The 17,426-nt window shown below is 53.0% G+C and overlaps 1 protein-coding gene across 1 annotated transcript in view; it reads right to left on the bottom strand.

Annotated features, from left to right (window-relative positions):
- Window positions 1–17,426, bottom strand: part of ZBTB7C (zinc finger and BTB domain containing 7C) — a 334,228-nt gene that overhangs the window by 132,168 nt on the left and 184,634 nt on the right. Inside the window, 1 exon segment of the mRNA XM_055323824.1 lies at window positions 13,028–13,089. The gene's annotated coding sequence lies outside the window, so the exon portion shown is untranslated.

The following is a 17,426-nucleotide window of genomic DNA, read 5'->3' as shown; positions in this document are numbered from 1 at the left end:
AGGCACATAGTAAGTGTCTGAATGAATGGACATGGGCCTACGGGGCACCAGGCTGGGCACATAGCCGACTTTATTGGTTCCATAGCTTTGCACAGCAGATATGATCATTCCATTTAATACACGGGAAAATAGAGGCCCAGAGAGCTGAAGGGGCTTCCGCAGGACACTCAGCAAGTGCCTGGCCAGAGTTCAAGCATACTTCCGGCTCCAGAACACTGAGGTCTTTCCACTTGCATCTCAGCAGCTCAACACTGAGCGCCTACTGTCTGAGACACGGTGGCTCAGCCTTTGGGGAGGAGTCAGAGCTGAAGGAGAAGTAGCTCCAGCTCTCAGGTCGTTCTCACGGAAAGGGACAGGCAGTCTTGCTCTCAGCCACCTGGATGAAGGGCCGACATGGCAAGGCCTGCCCAGGAAGCTGAGACCTCCTTGTGCCGGCTGGGGGTGTGGTGGGGGTGGGGGAAGGAACTCTTCTTCATTCTGAAGGACTGAGAAGGGTATCTGGGGACATGTGGCATGGGCTTGGGCACCAAGGCCGGACAGGCTTGGAGCGATGGGCAGCGGCTGAAGAAGCTGCAAGAAGTATTTTCAGTAGCCCTCCAGTGGGAAGATAGGTCTGAGGTGGGGGCTTCCCAGCACGTCTTAAATCTCAGGGCAGCCACCTGCGGGCCCTGGGGGAGGAGGCACTCTGCTCAGGGACCCTGGGGTCTCTCTGCCAGAGGAGGGGTAGAGAGCCGGTGTCCATGCCTGGCCTCCTAAATGTGGTCCGAGAGATTCCGGCAACCTCCTGGCCTCAATCATCAGGAGCCCGGGGGAGAGGCAGATAAGCGAGCTCTGAAGGACGGGTTCCAGCCACAGGGCCACAGACTTATTAGTTTTCCACACACTTGGTTGGCCGGCGTCGCGGGGTCACGGGGGGGTGGGGGGGGGACGTGCCTGTCGGGCTGCAGCTGATGCGGGAGGAGCAGGGAAATGGAGGCCTGGGGTCCTGTGGTGGCACCTCACCTGGCTGCTGCCTCCTCCTGGCTGGGGGTTTCCTCCCTTCCAGGGGAGCCCGGCCCAGGAGGAAGCGGGCCACTCAGAGCTATTGGGAAGCTTCTGTTGGAGGCCCACGGCACACGTTTCCCCAGGGCCATGTGCTGGGAGGGCCTGAGAGCCCACGTCTCTTCTGGGAGGACTCCTGGGAGCACAGCAGGGACCTCCTGTAAGCCATCAACATGCTGCGTGACCTCCCTGGGCCTCAGTTTCCATTTCTATAACAGGGATACCTTGGAGCCATCTTCCTCTTCAACCAGTGAGCGGACAGATGGTTTACTTCAAGGTTTGTTTATTAGATTCCTGCTCTGGCACCATGATTTGAACAGTCCCATGGTGTCCCACTGTATCGAGGGCACTAGACTTGAGACCCGATGAGGAGAATCAGTAGAACCCCCACCCCCAACAAACACCCGCAAGTACAAGAGCCTCATGTTCGCGGAGCTTCCACTCCACGCCAGGCCCTCTGCCCAGGGAAAATATCTACGTTGATTACCTCATTTAATCCTGATAGTGGCTCTGGGAAGAGACAGTCACCGACCCCATTTTCCCCAACTTGACAGAATTTCTTAAATGTCTTCAAGTCCTGAAGTGGTTTCCCACCCCCTCCAGAATGAAATCTCACCCCTCTTTTTCCCAACGCCTCGCCACTCCCCGGTCTGCACACACATGCACCCTTCATTTCATCTCAGGCCCTGTTCAGGTCCCACTTTTCCCCAGAGAAGAGCCAAGACCTGGGAGAAGCCAGTGAGGTGCCCAAGCAGCAACATTCAGGAGGCGCTCAGGCACTGACACAGCCTGAGGGTGAGGACTCCTGAAGCTCTGCCCTACCCTTGCCCTGCCCCTATATCCCTCCCCGCCTCTCCTTTGAAGTTCCCATAGTCCTCCCAGGGGGGCTGATTCCCTGCCTGAGCCTCTGTGGCTGAGGGGCAGAGACCCATTTCTTCTGTTCATCCCGAAACCACCTGGGAGCCGGGCTTTCACACCCCCACCCTTGCAACATGCTCCCCTCCCTCCTCCTCTGCCCTCTGCTGCATTTGCCTGCCATCCTAATTCGCCTCTTAGCATCTATAAACAACAATGGTTTTTCTTTCCAATGAAATAGTATATAGCCATTAAAATTGTGTTTCCACGTGGGTGAATTCTTCGATCACCTCAATGTACAAAAAGGCTTTTCTGTCTGTGACTGACAACCCAGAGGCAACCAAAGAAAAGACTGAGGAATCAACTACATAAAAATAAAAATAATTTCTGTGGCATACACCGTAAGTAAAGTCAAAGTTAAATAACGAACTGGGAGGAAATATTTGCCACATCTAATCATAGGTAAAGAAATAAGATCACTAGTGTATGTGTGTGTGTGTGTGTGTGTGTGTGTGTGTGGTCTTAAACATTGAGAGACAAAGAACCAAAAACCCAGCTGGAAAGTGGGCAAATGAGCAAATTATGGGCAATTCACAAAAGGAATATAAAAGTTATCCTTAAGCACAGAAAAAATATTCAACTGCACTCATAATAAGAGAAATGCAAATCCAAACTACCGACACTAAGGTACCATTTCATACTCATGAGATTGGCAAAAAATTCCAAAATTTGACACCACCTTCTGTCCCAAGGTCATGAGAAAACGGGGTGGAAAGCAAACCAGTACAACCCCATGGAGGGTTTTCTGGAAACACCTAACAAAACTCCGTACATATTAAGGCTTCAAGCCAGGAAGCTCACTCTTAGACACTGACCCTGAGGATACACTCCCAAGCATCCGAAACACACATGCCTGAGGGCTGCAGCATTATTTGGAATTATAAACTACAGGAAACCACCTCAACTGTCATCCTGGGGATAGTGGTGGCACAAATATGGTGTGCACACATGGGGAGTACTGTGTAGCTATAAAAAAGAATGTGAAAGGACCTCTATGAACTGACGTAGAGTGTCTTACAGAAAATGATATTGAACACATAAAGCAAACCATTAAAAAAAAGCATATATGATAGGGTATCTTTTGTGTAAAAAAAGAAAGGAAAATTAAAAAACATACATAAAAATGTGTTTACCTCTACAGAAAGCAATAGAAGTGTAAGCATAAGAGAATTAAGTAGGTTCCCTGCAGGGGAGAGTGGGGCTGTGGGAATGCAGGAGAGAGTGACACACCTCATAGTACAGCTTTTTGTGTAGTTCTGGCTTTTGAAAGGATGTTAACATTCTACCCATTTTAAAAAAAAATTAAACCAATAAGAAGGGGAGGGGGGGAAATCCCTAAAACTGAAAACAAAGTGGAAAAAACAAACCTGACTGTACTTCTAATAAGCACTCTTAGCCCACCAAGGCCAAGGAAAGAAAGAAAGGACTCCTTGGAGCTATTTAAGAACGCAGCAGAGATGGAGGTGGGAGGGCAAGGTTTGTTTATTGCAGCCGTGAAGCCATCTTGACGTTATTCTTGACGTAACATAGGATGAAGCAAACAATTGAATGTGTTGACAGCTTTGAGGTTTTCACTGTGGGGAAAGGACATATGAATATGGAACGGGGGGAGACACAAGCAGCAGCCCTGCAGAGGTGGATTGGAACTGGAGGTACTAACAGGGACTGTGACTTGTAACATATGAACATGTGAGCGTATATGCACGTTTATGTGCGTGTGTATATACGTGTACATACACATACGAAAGATAATGTGCACACACATGCACGTATTTCCTAGCTCCACCCCCTGAGAGGACAAAGAGGCAAAGACACCCGGCAGTAGTGGGTACTCTTAGAGCCCAGATTTTGGTCTCTAATACCACTCCCCACTGAAAGGAACCAGGCATTTCAGAGAAATGACTGGTTGCAGGGCTCATTCATGGCAGGTACATGATGAGCCTGGAACCTCTTTTCATTCCAGAAAGTAAAGAAAGTGCTCCGGAACAGGGATGGCGGCATTTACAAATATCATGAGAGTCAGCTTGTAGAGGCTCCTACAGGTCAAGTCTGGGCCAATTTATGCACCAAAATATAATTGAGCACAGTGAGAAATAATAAACTATCAGAAAAACGGGAACTCATCAGTCCACACAGATAACAGACAAATACATCTTACTGCTTATTAATAGTAAATGTATCCCGCCTCAGTATACAGTGCTACTGCAGCATGCCAAGGGCCAACTCATAAATACGGAGGGAGCACTGGAGCCAGGAAAGCATCACTTTGCAGCCATCCTGGTAAGGACTGGATCAGGCAAGAGACATCAACAGATACTAGCCCTGCGGAAAGCTGATGTGGAGCAGGGTATACGCGGGGTTTCAAAGGGTCTCTCCGTAGACCACATACTAGTCTCAAGGAAGAACAAAGACAATTACCATGTAGGAGAGAAATAGGTAATACTTTGACCTGGAGATTAAAATTTACATCACCAGTGAGGACCAAAGAGGACCAGGAGGGCTCACCAGTGTGAGATTGCATGAGAATAAACCCAAAAACCCAAGACTGCTGAGGCAGGATTCTGGCCAAGACCCTGTAACCTGGATCTCACCACCAGGAAGCATTGGACAAGCCCCAAATAGGGAATATTTTATTGAAAATAAGAAGGGGGGATTGTGTTCTTCAAAAATGTCAAGGTCGTAAACAACAAAGAAAGGTTGTGAAAATGTTCCCAATTAAAGGAGGCCAAAGAGGCACAGCAACTAAATGCAACCCCCTGCCCCTAGCTGGGATCTGCTCCTGGAGGGCAAGGTGCTCTCGGAGGCTCACTGACAAAACTGGAATACAAATGGTATACTGGTAAATCAGCCCCATGTGTGTATTTGTGTTTCATTTACTGATCAACCAGACACATACCGGAGTATTTAGGGGTAACTTACCCTCCAATGGTTCAGACAAAATGCATATGCGCATGTGTGTGCACGCGTGCGTATGCATGATAGAGCATGCATGACAAAGGAAGTGGGGTAAAACCTTAACAACAGATGTAACTATGATGTAAGGAAATAAAGGTCATCTTTGTACTATTTTCATTTTTGTAGTTTTTCCATCATTTGAAATCATTTCCAAATAAAAGGATTTTAAATGCACGTTCCAACTTTCGAATGACAATCCCTTCTCCACAGGTACAGAGGAGGTCCCTCTGTACCTTCTCTGCTTGTCCAGAGGACTTCTGGCAGGCAGCCAGGCTGGGAGGCAGTTCAGAAAATCAAGCCATCTGGGAGATGTGGCCTTGGGCCAGTGACTTTCCTCCCTGCCTCTGCTCCTCCGCTGTAGGGCGATGCCCACCTCGTGGACCGTTGGACACACATGACACGACACCGGCAAGTGCTTATCAGCTCTGTGGCCAGTCAATGTGAGCTACAGCTTCACGGGTCTCGTTTTCTCATCAGCAGGAACCCCTGCAGGGTGCAGGCCTGGGAGCGGCCTGCAGTTCCCAGGCCCACGGAGGTCTCCAGCAGGACTGTGACCCCAGGACGAGCAAGCGGTCTCGGGGTGGCCTCAGGCTGGCGGCCACCTGCAGAAACTCCTCTGTAGGCAGATGGCCCCCCGTCGTGCTTGGGCCTTGGGAGCTTGCTGCCCGGTGCTCTCGGCCTCGACACCCACTTTCCTCGTCTACCCTCGGGCTGGAACGTCCTACAAGACCCACTCGTAGAGACTCCCAGGCGTCTTGCTAGGGTTGCCCCAGCTGTCACCCCACCAAACCCCCACCCTGCCCCACCTTCAGCTCCTTCTCTTACTGTAGGATTGGATGTGGCATTTCAGTATGGCCCATCTCTCGTCTTGCAGGGGGACTCTTTGTGACAGTATTGTTCTGGTAGGAAGAACAGTGACCCTTGGAGAGTAGGCTGGGGAGGAGGCACGTTTCATTGGACGGGGACTTTCTTGGAGACCCTAAAATTGGCCTTCACACAGGCCTGTCCTGAGAAGGATGCTGGGCTCCCTCTCTGCCCCTGTTCTGTTATTTGGAGAAGAGTCATTGTGCCACATTGTGTCCACTGGCCCCCTCAGACCCACTCTCCACCCTGTCCATGCACCCTGTCCATGACCCCTACGGACCACAGCACAGGTCACTTCCCTTCTGTGCTCCTTCCTGTTGGAAGCCCGAGGGGGCCCAGGGGGAGGACAGAGGGAGGGAGGGCAGATGTTGAATGCCTGGTTTCCCTGACTACAGGGGCACCCCAGGGCACAGCCCAGGCAGGGTGGCCCCCTCCACAGCACCCTCACCGTCTCTAGTTCCAGCATCCCTTCTCTCCCTGCCCCTTCGGCCCCAGGGTTGGGCTACTGCCCCAGGTCCTGTGGGTTCCCTGTCCTGCACTGGCCTTTGGACTCAACTCTCTTCAAACCACCTGCTTCCTGCCTGGCCCCACCGCGTGGAGGCAGACACCTGTGGAGGGAGGTGGTGCCTTGTCTGTCCATCTGTCCCGGTTGTTTGCTGTTTGCCCGCGAGGCCCTGGATTTACTGCACCCGGGGAGGGGACCCACCTTGGAGCCATTCATGCAGCAGAACAAAAGCCGGAGCTGCCACTTCAGGCGTCCTCCCGAGGCTCAGCGCCTCCTGCTCTGACTGTATTTCATCTTTTCGTAAAGTTACTGTTAACCGAGAAGCATCGAAAGAAGAGAATTAAAAGGGAGAAAAGTTGGCGGAGGAATGTCTTTTTTTCCCCCGGTTTAAACCTTTTGTTATCCGCTCTTTAGGAATCCGATTCAACTCGAGGAGCATGTGGCAGCACGTGTTCTTCAAAATTAGTTCCAAGACACACTCAGGGCTCTTTATTATTCATTCTATTAAAAAAATCAAAATATTAGCTCATGCCTCTCACATCCTCGGAGTAGGTCTGGTGGCTTCTCTCTCTGATGTATTGTCCTCCTCGAGAGTGAAGAAGGCCTTTCCTCCCTCAAGCTTCTCGGCCTCCCCCTCACGGGGACAAAGAGGCCCGCGCAGGACAGCCCCCCAGCCTCACACTGGCTCCCAAGGAGCCCCGGGGGGCCTGCAGCAGGTGGGAGCGGGAGGACCCCTCCCGGTCTCAGGAGCACGGTTTCCCATGTCCAGAGCTAGAACAACTGGTTTGGAAAGAGGGTCGAGGAGGTGAGGACTCAGTGACCTGGAGGCATAGGAGTCACAAGTGCTGCATTTGTCCTTCTGGATTGCCGCTGCTGCATTGGTCCCTGGAAGGGATACCAGGATGCCAGCAAATTTTGTTTTCTCCTCAGGAACACAGAAATCTGGCTTTCAGCATCCTGAGCTCTAGAGGCACCCAGGCGTGTCACAGTGGCGTTTTAATTGGACCCCCAGGAAGACAATGAGGTTCTTAGCTCGGTGTGGGTGAGGGGTTCATCCGCCTTGAGGAGCCTCCAGCTGATAGGAGCTGGCTAAGCAGCTTCTATGCCTGGTGGCCATGGCTGCAGAGTAGACCAGGTATGTCCCTCGACGGGGTGGGGTGGGGTGAGGGGGCTTCCAGCTGGCTGGGAGGGAGGGAGACTACACAGGGCCCAATGTGGGGGGCTGCAACTGGTCAGAGGAGGCAAAACTTCCCAGAGGCTGAGTGGCCCAAGGAGGGCGTCCTAGAGGAGGTGGTATTTGACAGCCGGTTACGCCCTGGAAAGGAAGGAGGAGAAGGAAGGGCCAGGAGGAATGTGAGCAGACCCAGGGGGAGCGAGGCAGGGCAGGAAGGACCTTGACCACAAATGAAGGTATTTCTTCTTTCTTTTCTTTTGTTTCTCTGAGCAATCCCAAATTCACTATTAATCACCCCAGACCTGGCTTGTTGATAACTGTTGATTTCCCCTGCACACCTGTTCATATTTCTGATGGAAATGTATTACACAATCACGCCGTCGGCTGGTGATTACCATGGTAATCAGGTACGCTCACTGGCAGGCCGGCAGGCCTCTTGAAAACAAGATTGTGAAGACAGGGGCTTTCATTCCACCTACGTAGTGCCTGGGGGGCAAGGGGAATGAGCAGGCCTGGGGCAGGTGCGGGGGTTGGTTCCTTCTCTGGGGAAGTCCTGGCCCACAGGGCGGTGCCAAGAGCCTCCAGAGGGCTCTGCAGGAAGTCAGGGGATGAACTAGACAGGGGGCAGGGAAATGGGGGGGCCAACCCTGCCTCCCCTGGGGCCTCAGGGCCCTGCAGTGCGCAGATCGCTGGGGACCGTTTGGCGGGATCCCACGTGAAGAGAGGGTCAGAGCTCCCAGGTGCCCAAGACCAGGATCCTTGGCCAGAACAGGATTCAACCTCCCACGTCCACCTCAGGAACCATCTCTGTGCCTTTTGGAACATTACAGAGATGCTTCTCCCTATCGCGGGATGAACGTTTAAGGTCTGGTGAAAGCCCCCACGTGTCTGAACTATAGCATGTGGCCCCGAAGCAGTCTACTCTAAGTTTGCAAGAGCTCCAGGCAGACTGCTGGGCTTCAGATCCCAGCTCCACCCCTTTCCTGGCTGGGTGACCTCGGGCAAGTTACTTAACCTCTCTTTTCCTTCTCACTGGCCAAAGACCCATGATAGGAATTTCTAATGCATAGGACTGCGGTGAGGATTAAGTGAATCGATGCATGTAAAATGGTTAGAACAGGCCTGCCACAGGGTAAGCCCTCAGAAGGGCCTGGGACACAGCAGCGCCTCCCCTCTCAGGGCATGGGGGACAGAGAGGGGTGAGGGTACAGCTGGTATTCTGGACTTTGTGCAAACACTGCCTCACCTCCTCCTGCCGGCACACCCATGTCACCATCTCCGAACAACGAGCAGACTGTGGCCCCTGGAACCCAGACCTCCTGCCTCCCTGCCCACTGCATTTTCAATTTCCTTCCCAAAGGCATTGGTCTTCTGGCCTCTGGCTGTCCACCCAAAACTAGGACCTGGCCCTCCTTCTCACCCCCATACCCCACACTCTGACTGCAGTCCTGGAAAATGCAGGCCTCGTGGGCACCAGGTTCCAGGACAGATAAACATCTACAGCATTTAGTCTCTCGAGCAATTGCCCCTATAGGTTAAATGGTGTCTAATTAAAGACCTCCCCCACAGTTACAGCAGTGGTTGCGTCTCTCGCGCTGTTCCAGGCTTGGCACAGCCTGCTCGCTTTAACAGAAGAAGGGCTGTCGTTAACGGAATTATTGTAGGCTGCACCAGACACTGTATGATCCAGATCAGGCCCAGGGCTGTGGGCTCTGCCTCTCAGAACCCGCCCACCGGAGGCAGCTGACAGGCCATTATTCTGTGTCCTGCAAACTGTGCAGTGATAAGGAAACCCCACCAATTTGATGCTTTATCTGGTTGCAGGTTGAGGGAAGATACTATTTCAATCAAGATAATGATTCCATTTCTTGGACGGAAATGAGATTTTTCTTTTTTTTTTCACCCCCTGGCCTCACGGGGGTGCCACCAAAATCAGTCTCGGGGCTGAAACAGGTCAGGCACAAGTTAGAGGATTTTTCTGGCAACCTCAGAGAGAGTATGAACATGAAGGGGGAGGGAAAGGGGGGAGTTTGCTTGCAAGAAAAAACACGCACACGCCAGGTCTATGAGATTACAAAGTCAGCTCTATTTGGCCATTTATAGGCATTAGGCAGCACCCAGGAAACCAAAATTAGGAAGATAAGCTCACAGAGCATGAGCATGATGGCCTGGATTTCAAACAAGGTAAAGGGCCTATCAAGGCAATAATGATAATGAAGCTCCAGAGACACGACACTCAGCCAGGACAGGACCCGGGTAGCCAACCTGCCCCCCGCCCCCCGGCACTCAGGGGGTACACTTCCTGTGTGACTTTGTAGACACGTGTCCTGGCTATTCTTTCACCTCCTATAACAGGGAGCTCCCCGACCTGGAGAGGGTCCTCCATCACTGACCAGCTCCTGTGCTGGGAAAGCACCTCTGAATCCTGGCAGTCACTCCATGAAAGGAAAACACGGTGAAGAGTCTACAAGGTGCTGGCACTAAAGGGCATCTAAACACACAGGAGTAACGAGCCCCGTTGCAGTGAGTCATCGAACAATATGCAAATGCCATTAGGCAATAAATACAGTGAGGCTGGAATAATTGGGACTAGGTGGTGAATTCTGTGAAATTTTACATTATTTTAAATATTTGAGGCTTTCAAGGGCTGTAATACAGCATCTCAAACTCTTTATCGGTGATTTGCCTTAATGAGGAAGTAGTAAAAATTTGCAATTCCAACATAGATTGTATATACAGTGTCTTTAAAAAGTTTGGAAGTGTCGGGTTTGGATGCATTTGGAACATTCTGTTGAGAGCAGACTGGGTGGATTGCTCTCTCTCTCTCTCTCTCTCTCTCTTTCTCTCCAAACAAAAGGCACATTTGAGCTCATCTGCTTTGGAAGGAAGACACCGACAGCGGTTGTCTCACTGTATTGCATTAGACGCACCAAAGCTTTGAAATCTACCCCCCCACCGTTGTCAGTGTGCATAGACTGTCCTCAGAAAGTAACCCCAAGCCCTGGTAACGTCGGGTGTCACCAGGAGGGGAGCCAGGCCACCTGGGGACAGACATGGGAAGGAGGCTTGTCACTGTATACCTTTTGGTATGTTTGCATTTAGAGTCATGGGACTGTATGACCTATTGAGAATAAAGTGAAAGTTTAAAAAAAAAAAGCACATACTTATTTCAGGGAAGACAGATTCTGGTACTACCGATTTCTATCGTAATACCTACGCTGTTAAAATGCAAGCTTACTACGATAAAAATTACTGCTAAGTCCGGTGAAAAACCACATCTGGTTGTCTTCACAGCTGGGGTGTACACAGGCAGAGGAGTAGATGCAACGCTGCCCCCTGGCCAGATCCCCTTCTCTGGCTGGGACACCTCCTCCCCCGCTGCCTTCACATGTGATGTTCTCCAGACCCTCACTCTTAGTCAAGGGCATGCCTTGGAAGCTATACCGGCAGCACCATCGTGGGAATAGCCGGTGGTGAATGAGGGTTATTTGAGGCCTGCCCCTGGTTGCCAAGCCAGATTATCCGTGCACTGCAATTCACATGGAAGGAGCCAAGGAAAGACTTGTCCTGACACATCCTCCTCTCTCCCTGACAAGTACTCCCCAAGAGTGCTCCCTGGATGCATCACAGCACCTGAATCTCTGCCTCAAGCTCTGCTTCTGGGAACTCGACCTGAATCGGCCAAACATCGGCTCCAAAGGGAGGCCTCCTTCCTTCCAGAGGTGGTAGAAATACACACATATGAGCTTTTTTTCTCTGAGAGCAGAGCCATCACCACCTTCCTGCCTGGCCCAAGATTGCCAGGTGACCCTGTACACCCCACGAAGGCCAGCACAAGCAAGATGCTAACTGGTCAGAATAGAGAGCCCCCACAACCAGACCCCTGAGGGCCCACCCAGATCCTCTTCTCCGGGACGAGTGAGCAGGAGCCAGGGGCAGACCCAGCAGGCCTGTCCCACAGTCAGAGACCCAGTGACGCGCAGCGGAGGGTTAGCACCAATGTCAGCTCTATCACCTATTAGCTAGCGGGCTCAAGAGAAATACTTATTCCTGGCCTCAGTTTCCTTACCTGCAAAATGGAAGTACCTCCAGAGCCTCTGCAAAGCCCATAGGAGAGGATGTTGGCGAGCATGCTGTGAGCTGCTAATGCCACATAGATACTGGCTGTGACTCTTGAGACTGAGAACATGCCAGCATCCCCTGCTTGCTGGGAACAGATAATTAAGCCTGATCAACTAACTAAATCTCAGCTGCCCCTCATCTTGGGCATCGTACCTAGAGCTCCCTATGCGAGAAGCAGCCCCGCAGAAAAGTGAGTGGACATGGGGAGCACCATCCTGGCGACTGTCCACCTGGAGCTCGGGATGACTCTTCGCTGACCTCCCGGGCCTCTGGCGGCCCTTAGCTGCAGCTGTCCAGAGAGGGCCATCCCTCTCGTTCTCTCTCTCTCTCTCTCTCTCTCTCTCTCTCTCTCTCTCTCCCTCTGTCTCTCTGAGATCTAGGGAGGCTCCCCAGTGTGGATTCCCTGTAATGCATCCAGTATCTGTATTGATCTCACATACAACCTCGGATTTGGTGGAAAATCCCTGTGGCCACTTTCACACGAATCACAGACAGATGGGTAGAAACTCAATTTTATTTACCCAAATGAGGGATACCTCGCTCTGTCCTGAGTCCTTGCACATCAACCATCCATGAAGCCACTTCTAGCCCTTTACCACCTGGTCCTGCCTAGTGTCACCAGCATCCTCGTCCCTCCCCTAAAGACCTGTGGCTGTGACACCCTCCACATGGGTCTTTGGGCATCCCCAGCCTGGCACCTGTTTCTTCTGCCCTCGGATGGCGTCCCTCCTCCATTGGCCTCTCTTCCAGCTCAAGCCCCTCTGTCCCCAGAAGTGTGCCCTAAGTACTCCTGTCCCCAGCACTTCTGGCTGTGGTGTGGGCACAAGAGCGGACCGTGTGCTTGGTCACAAACATCTTTAATAATGTCACCTGCAGGTCTCTTCTCCTCCTACACTGGATTGAAAGTGCTTCTGAAATAGAGCCTAGGCTGCTGTCTTTCTTGTTGCCTCTCAGAGCCTCCAGCCAGTTCCAGGCACCTGGCGATTAGAAACAATCTCAGCTGGAGGAACGGATTGGGTTGTATGACTGCTCTTCGTTTAACACACTGGTAACTGGCCTGTAGGAGAATTCACAGTTCTAAGTAGGGCCCACCTAGCAGTGAACTCGGAATTGCACAAACTGGTTGTTTGTGGCTCCAGGGCAAAACAACGCGCATCGTGCTTACCCCGCCCACCCAAGAGTCTCACTTTTCCCCAAAACACCAACCAACCGACCCCAAGGGAGTGACTCTCTTTCCTGCACTGGTGGCGGGAGGGCAGAGCCTGGGTTCCAACCATCCACCTTCCACACCAATGAGCCCTTACATTCTTGAGACCAGCCCCACCCAGCCAGACACACCTTCCAGAACCGATGCCATCAAGGTCATGCTCCTTTCCCCAAAACAGGGAAACCCGCCCACTCCCAGGAACAGTGTCAAACCACAGACCTAAACAAGCGAAATTCATACTCACCAGCAGTGATGCCTTCCTCTTAAATTTCAGGCCAGCAGTTTCCTTGCAAACCTGCTCATTTCCTGCAAAGAGAAGAAAGGGATGGAGAAGCATATTAGCATCTGCTCTGGTATCCTCTGGCAGTTTGCTGGCCGACCTCGGGCTCCTGCACCCTCTCTCCTCCTTACTCCCCACGGCCCTCTCCCCTCCCAGGAACACAGTGTGCTGGCTGGGTGGGCGCCCCTGGCGCCCCACACGCCTCCCTCCCCCTCCGCGGCGCCATGCCAGCCTCCGATTGACCACTGCCTCCAATTCCCTGAAGGCGCTGGGCTTCTTCCCACTCCGGAGTGAGGCCTCCTCTTCTGTAGCATGGGGTTGCCTAGCAACCCCGTGCGCCAGCTCGGAAGGCCCTCCTAAATTGGACCTCACAGCACAGGGCATCTCCTTGTACAGCTGCTTGAATCTTAACAATCTGGCTCTGAATAATAACACAATGGTAATTGCATGCACGGGCCCCAAAATACATTTAAATAATGTTCAAGAGCTGACACACACCAACAAAGGCCAGAAAATGCATCGTGGAGGTTGACTGTAAGGCCAGGCGGGACGTTCGGTGTGGGAGCGAGTTGACACGGAGGACTTGAGTTAATGACAATGCCAACCTGAACTGTGAATTCCCCTGCCTTTCTGCCTGAGTGTGTCACCACTTTAATGCACTTTAAGTGAGTTTGGGATCTGTAGAGGCAATTAATGCCCAGAGGTAGTGATGCTTCAAGACAGGATGCCCTTTAGCTCTTCTGCAGATACATGCGGGTTTGGGGAGGGTGCTGGAGGGGAGGGAAGAGGACAAGAAGGGAGGACGGGGCATGAGTGATGTCCCTTGGCTTCTACAGTCGTGGCTAAATACATCTTAGGAGGCGGGGGAGAGGACCTACCAAGCAAGAGCACAAAGCACTTGCCACCTCGGTGAGGGGCAAATTCAACACGACTGATGGATTTCAGGATGAGACACGAAGGCAGAGGGGCCTGAAGCTGCTGACACGGGCGTGGGGATGGCCGCATGCGCACAGGCCAGACTTCTGTGTGGGTCCCTGGCAGACAGGGACGGAGAGCCGCGCTCCAGGCACAGAGTCTCAGCACAGGGGACCTGGCAGGCTGAGCTGCTCTCTGTGGCGCCGCGGCCGCGATGGCCCGGAGATCGGCCCCAATCATTTGAAAACCCGAAGCTCCTTTTTAAAAAGCTTCACACACTCCCATGAGGGACTTAGACCCTCGCGCAGCCACGTTCACGGGAGTGTGACTCACCAGAGGACGTGCAAGCACCCCGGGTGTCAGCTGACGGACAAATGGATAAGCAAAATGTGGTCTCCGCGTGTGGCGGCATATCATGCAGCCATGAAAAGGAAGAAAATCTGGCATGTGCTATGACACGGATAAACCTTGAGAGTGTCACGCCAAGTGACATAAGCCAGGCACCAAAAAGACAAGCACCATGTGACTCCACTTACTCTGACATCATCATAGAGTAGGGATCACCAAGGACTGCGGGGAGGGGACATGGGGAGGCAGCATTTGGTCACACAGCAGAGTGAATATACGTAACAGCCGTATTCCGTACAGCTGAGAACAGTCGGCATGGTCACCTTTGTGATCTAGATTTCACTACGATTTCTAGAAACACCCCCCACCCCCAACACACACACTCCAGTAGTCAGTCCAACACGTGCAGTCTACAAGACTTTTGTCCATCTTCACCTTGGAGGTCAACACGGCCTTCGTCATTCATAAGCTCAGCAGGGAGGCCACCACCGGGCCCAGGAGAACCCCCGGACAGGGTGACTCTGGGCAGGAACCCCCGGACAAGGTGTCTCCTGGCAGGGAAGCCCCGGGCAGGGTGACTCCGGGCAGGGAAGCCCCGGGCAGGGTGACTCCGGGCAGGGAACCCCGGGACAGGGTGGCTCCAGGCAGGGAAGTCCTGGACAGGGTGACTCTGGGCAGGGAACCAAGGCTCGTCCGCATGGGAGCTGGCATGGCGCAGGGTCCAATGGAGATAGCTGAGCACCACCAGCAGGATTTTCTTGCTCCCGCATCCTCAAGTCCAGGCAACACTGCCCGCCCCCCAGAACGTGGCCTTGCCTGCCCACCAGCCCCACCCCTCACGTCCTCTGCCTGCTTCCTGCTCCAGGAGCCTCTGCCCCGGTGGCACTCTTCCCTCTGCCCTGTGCTGCCTCTGAGCCGGGCCCCTGCCCCGCCCCTCCCCTGTCATCACGCCCTCCGCCTCCTCTGAATGCTGCAGACCTCAGCCAAACGTGGTGCAGGGACTTGAGTTCATGCCCGAAGTCTTGCGGGGATTGTCACCAAGACTGTAGCTCAGGGCTGAGCGTCCAAGGGGCCATTCCTTCCTGGCTCTGGGAGGGAGCGCTGCCCGCTCCCCTCCCCAGGGAACCTGACCCCGGTGGAGGGAAGCACACCAGTGGGTCGCTGAGCCCTGGAGCGACAGATGCCTCAGGCCAGTTAGAGGTGGAACTCGCAGTGCACAATAAACGACGGACATTTACAGATCGCATTAATTTGGAAAGGTCATTAGAGCAAACTGCTTCTCTGAGTGAAAGTGAATAGTGTGGATTGGTTTTTTTCAGTGTCCTGAATTTGTTTTTTTGTTGTTTTTTTCTTGGAATGTGCTTGAAAAGCTCAAAAAACAGTGTTATGAGCTAAAAAAAAAAAGGGGGGGGGGAATCCAGGCTCCTGAGGCAAGAGGAGGCCCATGACTGAGAGCTCTGGACAAGCCCCTGCCTTTCTCAGAGCCTGCATCTCGGCACCTGTAAGAGGAGTGATCGCTAAGCTCCTTCCAACTTAAAATTTAAAAAAAAAAATTATGATATGAGGTAAGCATGTGATGTTAGCAAGTTTCCAAGCTAACGGTTAAGTCCCCTCTCCAGCCCTCCCATCCTCCCAGGTGCGGGACTCCCCTGCCCCTCCAGGTAGTGCTCCGCAGCCAGGACAGGAGCCTTCTAATGATCTCAGGTGGCTTCCCGGATCCTGACCTGGAGGCTCTCTCAAAACCCCCACAACCCCGCTACCTGGTTCTCGCTCATTAGATCATTAGAGGACGCTCCGGGCTAATGACTTGTTTTCTCGAATCTCCAGGAATGGCTGGGAATGGGCCAAGGGGTAGCATTTGGGCTGTGTCCGCCCGGCCCCTGGCTCCAGGCCTGGCTGGTGCGGTCTGTCAGGAGCCAGGCCCCCGCAGGCAGATGCCGCTGGTTCTCCCGAGGTGCGGGGCAAGCAGCATTCACGGAGTGGCGGGCTCTGCCTCCAGCCTGCTGTCACGGGGACAGATGGTGGGCCCCCGACCAGACCGCACAGGCCCATGGGCCTGCCCCCTGCCGCCCCACCTCCCTTCTGCCCACCGGAAGGCGGGATGCGCACATCACCCAGCTCCCACCTCCAGACCCCTGGTGGCTTGAGCAGCAGCAAGGAGACTGGGTATGAATCAGGGCCGTGGAACTCACAGCCCAATACTAATACAAACATCAACAACAGGATTAGTTAATATTAACTAATATTTGGGTGATACGTTCTTATTGAAAGAGTATTTTCCCACTTGCTCGTGGGGCAGGCAGGATAGCCTCGATGCATTTACTGAGCACCTGCTGTATCCCGGGGGCTCTTTGCTGCCCCCGGGGGGATGCAGACGTGAAAAGGCATCTCCTGCCCGCAGACTCCCTCCAGGATGGTTGGGAGCTGGGAAGTTGGAGGCAGAGAGAAGCTGTGTAACCTTCTCAGAGGCACCGCTCAAACCGAGCCCTCGGATGCGGAGGCCCTTCCCAATCATTTCTGCATGGCCTGTGAGTCTAGTGTGAAATCCGGCCTGCACGACGTCACCCCGAAGGGATCAGCCAGCAGACAGCATGGTTTGGGGGCTGTGTAGCTTATGCCCCAAATGAACCAAAGCCTGGGATGTCAGGCCACGGTGGCCCTGGATACCCCAGAGGGGCAAACCCCAGCCCAGGTATAGGCCAGAGTTGACTGCAGACATGGCCTTGACCTCCCATGGCCCCTCTGCTCGTGGAGAAGCGCCCTTCCTCCATCAGAAGGGCTGCGGAGACGCTGCCTTGAGAACCAATGCAAATTATTATTATATTTTGTCTGCACTAATCTTTGTTTTCTAGGAGCTGCCGCAGCACTTACAGTCAGCACACAACACAAACTGATGTTGTTCTCCTGAGGGTCTTTACTGGCTTTTTGAAAAAGCAGAACGTCCATGCTTGGAGGAGCCCTATCAATCCCTCAATGCACAGCCAAGGAGATGATTTACCCCAAACAAGTCATGCCAAAGATAAAATCAGAACCAGGACCCAGGTGCCTAGACTCCCAGGCTGAGGCCTGCAGACACGCACCCTCCAAGGTGCGAATGTAG

Source organism: Nyctereutes procyonoides, unplaced genomic scaffold, assembly GCF_905146905.1.
Source record: "Nyctereutes procyonoides isolate TBG_1078 unplaced genomic scaffold, NYPRO_anot_genome, whole genome shotgun sequence".
Taxonomy (NCBI): Eukaryota; Metazoa; Chordata; class Mammalia; order Carnivora; family Canidae; genus Nyctereutes; species Nyctereutes procyonoides.
The sequence above is the reverse complement of the archived record's forward strand: the minus strand, read 5'-3'. Positions and strand labels throughout refer to the sequence as shown.